A 7874-nucleotide genomic window follows, 5' to 3' on the forward strand; every position below is an offset into this window, starting at 1 on the left:
ATACTCTGGAGTTAACATATTTATGTACATAAAATGTAGGTAAGCAGTAACATAAACATGTAAAAGAGGGAAATAGAATATTCTTGAAATATTCTTATGCTATACATATGATAATACATTTGCATGTAAGATGTGTTAACTTAGAGGTATACACTATAAAGTATAAAGTACCAATGAAATAAAAAAATAACTGCAACTAACAAACCAACAATAGAAAATAACTATAAAAATACTCAATCCGGGATCCCTGGGTGGCGCAGCAGTTTGGCGCCTGCCTTTGGCCCAGGGCGCGATCCTGGAGACCCGGGATCGAATCCCACATCAGGCTTCCGGTGCATGGAGCCTGCTTCTCCCTCTGCCTGTGTCTCTGCCTCTCTCTCTCTCTGTGACTGCCATAAATAAATAAAAAAATTAAAAAAAAAATACTCAATCCAAAAGACAGCAAGAAAAAAAAGAACAACAAAAGAGGGAAAAAAGATAAAAAAAGACAGCAAGAAAAAAAGGAAAAAATATTTAAAACAACTACTAAAAAACAGAAAAATGATAGACTTAACCTAACCACACCAATAGCAACATTAGATGTCATTGGCTCAAAATCTCCAATTAGAAAAAACAGATTCTCAAACTGAATGAAAGCAAGAAGAAACTCTGCTACCTTTAACACACACACCTGAGATATAAGGAAAGAAATGGATTAAAAGTAAAAACACAGAAAAGCTATAGCATGCTTTAATCAAAAGAAAGCTGGAGTGGCTATATTATCAGATAAAATAGATTTCAGAGCATAATGCCACCAGGGGCAAAGCAAATCATTTTGTAATGAAAAAGTAGGTAAAAGTAATTAAAAATCATAAGTGTATATGCACTCATTAACAGACTTTCCAAATACATGAGCAAAAACAAACGAGATGTATGTCAACATATTTCTATAGCTTGTTTCCAATATTGGTAAAAACAGTGGACAGGATATCAGTAAAGATGCAGATAAACTGAATAGCATTATCAACCAAATTGGCCTAAATGATATTTATTCAACACTCCATAAAACCACAGAAGAATATCCTACATTTTTTTGCAAGTATGCATGAAATATTTACCAATATAATAAATATATACTGGGTCACAAAATAAATCTCAATAACATTAAAAAGTTTCTATTTATATATTCTATCAGATATATTCTGTGACCTCATGCTACTAAATTAAAAATCAACATATCTTTAAGATATCTCCCATAAATATTTGAAAAAGAGATAATACAGTTATAATTAAGCCATTATTCAATTTAAAAAATATTTTGAACTGAATGAAAATAATACATTATATCAAAATTTGTTGGATGTTGTTAAAACATACCTTAGGAAAAATTTATAGCACAAAACGTATTGTAGAAATGCACATAAAGGCACAAGGTCTCTTAGCAATAACATCTATACCTTGGGAAACTAGAAAATAAATTTTAAATGCAACCTAAAGTAAACAGTAAAATGGAAATAATAAAAATCAGAGGAAAAATCAATAAAATGAAATTTAGAAAAAGAAAAGCCAAAAACTTATAACTTTGAGAAGACCAATAACATTGATAAACTTTTAGCTAAATACTAAGGAAAAAGTAGGAACACAAAAACCAATGCCAGAAATGAACGATATTACATCCCTCCATATTCTAAAGCCTGAAGAGGATGATAAATAATTATGAAAATCATGGCGAATTCTTACTAACTTTAAGAAAAATATTATAACACCAATTCCACACAGAATATTTTTTAGAAATTTGCAGAATAATAAGTATTTCTCAGTTCATTTTAAAACACCTAAATTACCTTAATACCAATCACAGAAACAGATTAGGAGATAACAAATTACTATTATCCCACGTAAATATAAATTTAAGGGATATAAACTGCTTTAGCAAATTGAATCCATCAATATAAGGAAAATATATCAAGACCAAGCAGGATTTATCCCAGTAATGAAAAGTTGATTTAGTAGTCAAAAGTAATGTAATTTATCATATTATCGAACTTAACATAAAAACAATGTGATAATTTTAAGAGACACAGAAAAAGCACTTGACAAAATCCAACATTTATTCTTGCTATAAAATATCAGCAACTTAGAAATACAAAAGAATACTCTCTTTCTAATAAACTATATCTTTAAAAAATTCTATAATGAATGACTGCTTAATGGTGAATGTTAGTGATCTCTCTACAAGATCAAGAGAAAAGAAAGGTTTTCCCCTCTCTATACTTCTCATTAATTTTGAACTGGAGATTATACCCATTTCAATTTGAAAAAAAGTCATACTGATTAGGAAGGAAGAAATAAATGTTACTCATATACTACCTGAATATCAATGTAGAAATACAATGGACTCTTAAAACAAATAACAAACAACAAAGCCTACAACTATTAAGTTAATTCAGCAAATTTGTAGTATCAATATAGAAAAATCAAATGTTTGCTATGTAGTACTAAGGAACAACCTCGAACTGAATTATAAAAAAATAACAAGTATATGAAATACTTAGTGATAAATATGATGAAAGATATGCTAAACCTGGACACTTAAAAAGGACAAAACTTTGCTGAGAGAAATGAAACAGAGACTAAATTAATACAATTTTGTCATGAGGCTGAAGACTCTGTATTTTTAAAATATCAATTCACCCCGAAATGGTCTATAGCTATATGGGAAATTTCAATCAAAATCCTGCAGGCAAGGGCAGCCCCAGTGGCACAGCAGTTTAGTGCTGCTGGCAGCCCAGGATGTGATCCTGGAGACCTGTGATCAAGTCCCACCTCAGGCTCTCTGCATGTAGCCTGCTTCTCCCTCTGCCTGTGTCTCTGCGTCTCTCTCTCTGTCTCTCATGAATAAATAAATAAAATCTTTAAAAAAAAATCCTGCAGGCTGCCCAACAAACATAAGAAAAGATGTTCAACATCACTAATCATAAGAAAATTGAAAATCAAGACTCCAATGGGGGTTGGGAATGGAGCAGACAGTCAACTGAACAGGTTTGGCCTATTTATGGAGCCTGTAAATGAGCTAAAAGAGAAGGACAATAAGTCTTTGAATACTGGGGACATTGATGGCACACTACAGTGCTCCACTGAAGCCATTAAGTTAGATCCCCAGAACCAGGTGCTCTACTGCAATTGCTCAGCAGCCTCCACCAAGAAAGGTGACTACCAGAAGGCTTATGAGGATGGCTGCAAAACCGTTGACTTAAAGCCTGACTGGGGAAATCCGTGCTATTCGTGGAAAGCAGCAGCTCTCAAGTTCTTAAATTGATTTGAAAAAGCCTAACAAACCTACAAATATGGTTTAAAACATGAAGTAAATAATCCTCACCTCAAAGAGAGCTTACAGAATATGGAGGCCCAGTTGGTAGCACAGAAATACATGAATCCTTTTAACATGCCCAATCTATACCAGAACTTGGAGAGTGATCCCAGGACAAGAACACTGTTCTCTGGTCCTACCTTCTGGAGGGTGAGAGAGCAACTAGGAAACAAGCCATCTGACCTCAGCACAAAACTGCAAGATCCCCAGATCAAGACTACTCTCAGTGTCCTGTTGGGAGTCGAGCTGGACAATATGGATGAGGAGGAAGTTGGAACACCTCCCCCACCTTCTCCTCCTAAGAAAGACACCAATCCAGAGCCAATGGAGAAGATATTCCAGAGAATAAGAAGTAAGTGCTGAAAGAGAAAGAGTTGGGGAATGAGGCCTACAAAAAGATGGACTTTGACACAGCCTTGAAGCACCATGACAGAGCCAAGGACCTGGACTTCACAACGTGACTTATATGACCAATCAAGTAGCCATGTACTTTGAGAAAGGCCACTGAAGTAAATGCTGGGAACTTTGTGAGAAGGTTATCTCAGTGGGGCAAAAAAATTGAGAAGACTATTGACAGATTGCCAAAACTTATGCTCAAATTGGCAACTCCTACTTCAAAGAAGGAAAGTACAAGGATGCCATCCATTCCTATAACAAGTCTTTGGCAGAGCACTGAACCCCAGATGTGCTCAAGACATGTCAACAGGTGGAGAAAATTCTGAAAGAGCAGGAGTGGCTGGCCTATATAAACCCCAACCTGGCCTTAGAGGAGAAGAACAAAGCCAAGGTATATTCTCAGAAAGGGGACTATTCCCAGTTCATGAAGTATTATACAGATGCCATCAAACTGAATCCAAAAGATGCCAAATTGTACAGCAATCGAGCTGCCTGCTACAACAAACTCCTGGAGTTTCAGCAGCGCTCAAGGATTGTGAGGAAAATATCCAGCTAGAGTCAACCTTCATCAAGGGTTACACACAGAAAGCAGGTCACTGGAAGCAATGAAGGACTACACAAAAGCCATGGACGTCTAACAGAAGGTGTTAGATTTGGACTCCAAGTGTAAGGAGGTGACAGACAGCTACCAAGTCTGTATGATGTCCCAGTACAAGTGTCATGATAGCCCCAAAGATGTGAAGTGAAGGGCCATGGCCAACCTTGAGGTGTAGTAGATAATGAGTGGCCCGGCTCATCCTGGAACAGAGACAGAAGGACCTCCAGGTGCTCAGAGAAATTTAAAGAATCTTGTAATAGTGCAGAAGATCCAGAAGCTGATGGCTATGGGTCTGATTGCAATTCGGTGATGACTTGCTCATCATTGCCTTCCCTTCACACTCATGTGGAAAGAGGAGCTGGGACTGTGACAAGGAGCACAAAGCAGAGAAGAGAGAAGGGGAAAGTGAACAACTTCTCTCTCTCTATTTATATGGATGTATGTGGAAGATACAGAGACTTGTACTTGAATTACTCACACTGCCACTACCTCTGGGCCCAGCACATGCACGATCTCTTCAGCTGCCCTTAGATTCTCTGTTCCCTTCCCCATCCTCAGTCACTCCCTAAGCTGCTCTCCCATAGTTAGTTATTTTTTTAGTTGGGGCAGAGTGCATGTAAGGGGAGGGGAGGTTATTATTCCTAGACCTCAGGTCCCAACTGTCTTCACATTGTTAACTTCAAGTGCTCTTCTCCAATAAAGCAAGCCAGTTAGGCATGTTTATTAAAAACAAAACAAACAAACAAAAAAACAATTCATCTCAAACCCATGAGGATAGTCACTATCAAAAGAAGAGAAAAATAACAAATTTGGTGAGGATGTGAAGACATTGGAACCCTTATGTGCTGTTGGTAAGAATGTAAAATGGTGCAGTCATTATGGAAACAGCATAGAGATTTCCTCAAAAATTAAAAATAGAATTGCCATATGATTCAACAATTCCACTTCTAGGTATATTTCCAAAAGAATTTAAATAGGATTTCAAAGGATTTTTGCATACTCATGTTCAGTGCATCATTATTCACAATAGCCAAGTGGTAGAGGCAATTCAAGTGTCCATCAACAGATGAATGGATAAAGAGAATATGGTATATACACACAGCAGACTATTAGACAACGTTAAGAAAGAAGGAAATCTTGTCACATGCTACATTGTGGAAGAACATTGAGGATATTATGCTAAGTGAAATAAGGTCACAAAAGGACCGCTACTGTATAACGCTGTTGATATGAAGTATCTTCAGTCAAAATCATAAAAACAAAGTCGGTGATTGTCAAAGTTTGGTGGGAAAGGAGATTTAATGGGTGTAGAATTATAATTTCTCAAAATGAAAAAGTTTTAGATATCAGCTGTGCAAGAATGTGAGTATATTTAATACTACTGAACTGTAGAATTAAAAGATAGTAGATTTAATGCCATGCTTTTTGTTGTTGTTGCCGTATACACACTCATACACACACATACACCTAACAAGATTTTTTTGTAGAACTTGATAAGGCTATTACAAAAATTGATATGGAAATGTAAAGAACTTAATAAAATCAACTTGAAAAATAAATCTAGAGGGAGACCTGGATGGCTTAGTGGTTGAGTGTCTGCCTTTGGTTCTGGGCATGATCCCAGCGTCCAGGATCAAGTCCCACATTGGGCTCCTTGCAAGGAGCCTGCTTCTCCCTCTGCCTATGTCTCTTCCTCTCTCTCTCTCTCTCTGTTTCTCATGAATAAATAAAGAAAATCTTTTAAAAAAGAGAGAAACAAAGAAAGAACTAGAACTAGAAAGCTACCTGATTTCAAGGTAAAGGCTACCTCAAAATTTAACCTGAGTCTACGGTGATCAAGGCAATATAGTTTTATTACAAAGAGATGATTAGATCCAGATAACAAAGAATCTGAAAAAAGTTACAGATATATATGGAGGACTGATTTTTGACAAAGGTACAATTCAGTGGAGATAAGGTAGTTTTATTTTCAACAAATGGTGCTGGAATAATGGGAAGTCCATTTGAATAAAAAAAAAACAACTTTGAAACATACCTCACAGTTTATAAAACATTTAGTCATAGCTGAAAGTAGACTTAAATGGACAACCAAAAACTATAGTATTTCCAAAAGAAAAGAAAATAAGTAAGTTTAGTGAACTTGGATTCATTAATATTAAAAATATCTGCTAAACAAAAGTTGGATAATGTTAAAAGAATGATAAGACAATCCACAGACTGGGAGAAAACATTGGCAAAATATATCTACTAAAGGACTTGCATAGTCAGTATATAAAGAACTCTCAGAATTCAACAATAAGGATATAAACAACTAAGAAGAAAATAGTCAAAATATCTGAATAGATGCATCACCAAAAAAGAAATACTGATGGCAAATACACATTTAAAAAGATGCCTAATTTGATTAGTGATAGGAAAACTAAATTTAAAATCACAAGGGAAAAAAAATCACAAGGAGATATCACTATCGACTAGAATAGCTAAAGAAAAACAACTGACCATAGCAAGTGTCTAGAGAGGAGGAAGAACTAGAACTCTCACTTATTACCAGTGGAAATATAACATGATACAATCACTTTGGGAAGTCTTTTAGTGGTTTATTATAAACTTAAACATACAAACATTCTTCTAAGTATTTAAGAAAAAAGAAAGCATAGAGCCAGACCTCTAATGAATCTTCATAGTAGTTTTGTTTGTTATAGCCCTAAATGGAAAACAGCCCCAATGTCCACCAACAGGTAATTGTAAGAACAAGTTGTTGTATATACATATAATGAAATACTACTCAGCTACAAATAGGAATGAACTGTTGATATGTGCCAGTACATTGATGGATCTCAAGGAAAAGAAGTCTGACAAAAAATGGAATGCATGCTCAGTGATTCTGTGTATATAAAATTTTGGAAAGTACAAATAAAGCTCTAGTGACAGAGATCGGTGGTTGCCTGGAAATGAGGAGTATATGTTTGATGGGCAGGAGCACAAGAATACATAGGGTCATGAGGGAATATTTTAGGTTGATAGATATGTTCATTATCTGGATTGTAGTGTTTGCTTCATGAGAGTATACGTATGTCAAAATGTATTGTCAACCTTAAACATAAAACTGTCAGTTATTCTACCAGCAAAAATGAGTTTACTTGGGAATAGGAGGAAATTGCAATTTGGGGACAAGCAAAGTATGGCAAAATCATAGGTAAGTCCAGAGAACAAAGGAGAGGATTGTTTTTTTACAGAGAAAATGGGTGAGTTTTATAAACAAAAAGTCCATTGACATAAACTGGGAATTCAGAGAACGGTAGCTACGCACTGGCTTTGTTTTTAATATTTCTCTCATTGGCTGGACTGTTGCCAGGGGAAGAGGAATCCTTTCTCCCTCCTGCTAGAGTAGTAAAATAGTAGTTAAAATAGTAGTGACTTACAAGAGATTCCTTTCCTTTTTGGGTCAGCAATTGTTGACAATTAGTAACATGTGAAGTCTCCCCCTTCTGATCTCCCCATTCTATCTAGTGATGTTTTCTACTATTATTT

General features: G+C 35.6%; 1 pseudogene; it reads left to right on the forward strand.

Annotated features, from left to right (window-relative positions):
* Positions 1–3034: 3034 nt before the first annotated feature.
* On the forward strand, positions 3035–4653 carry LOC144287475 (stress-induced-phosphoprotein 1-like; annotated as a pseudogene).
* Positions 4654–7874: the final 3221 nt, after the last annotated feature.

The sequence above is a fragment of the Canis aureus genome, chromosome 17 (genome assembly GCF_053574225.1).
Source record: "Canis aureus isolate CA01 chromosome 17, VMU_Caureus_v.1.0, whole genome shotgun sequence".
Taxonomy (NCBI): domain Eukaryota; kingdom Metazoa; phylum Chordata; class Mammalia; order Carnivora; family Canidae; genus Canis; species Canis aureus.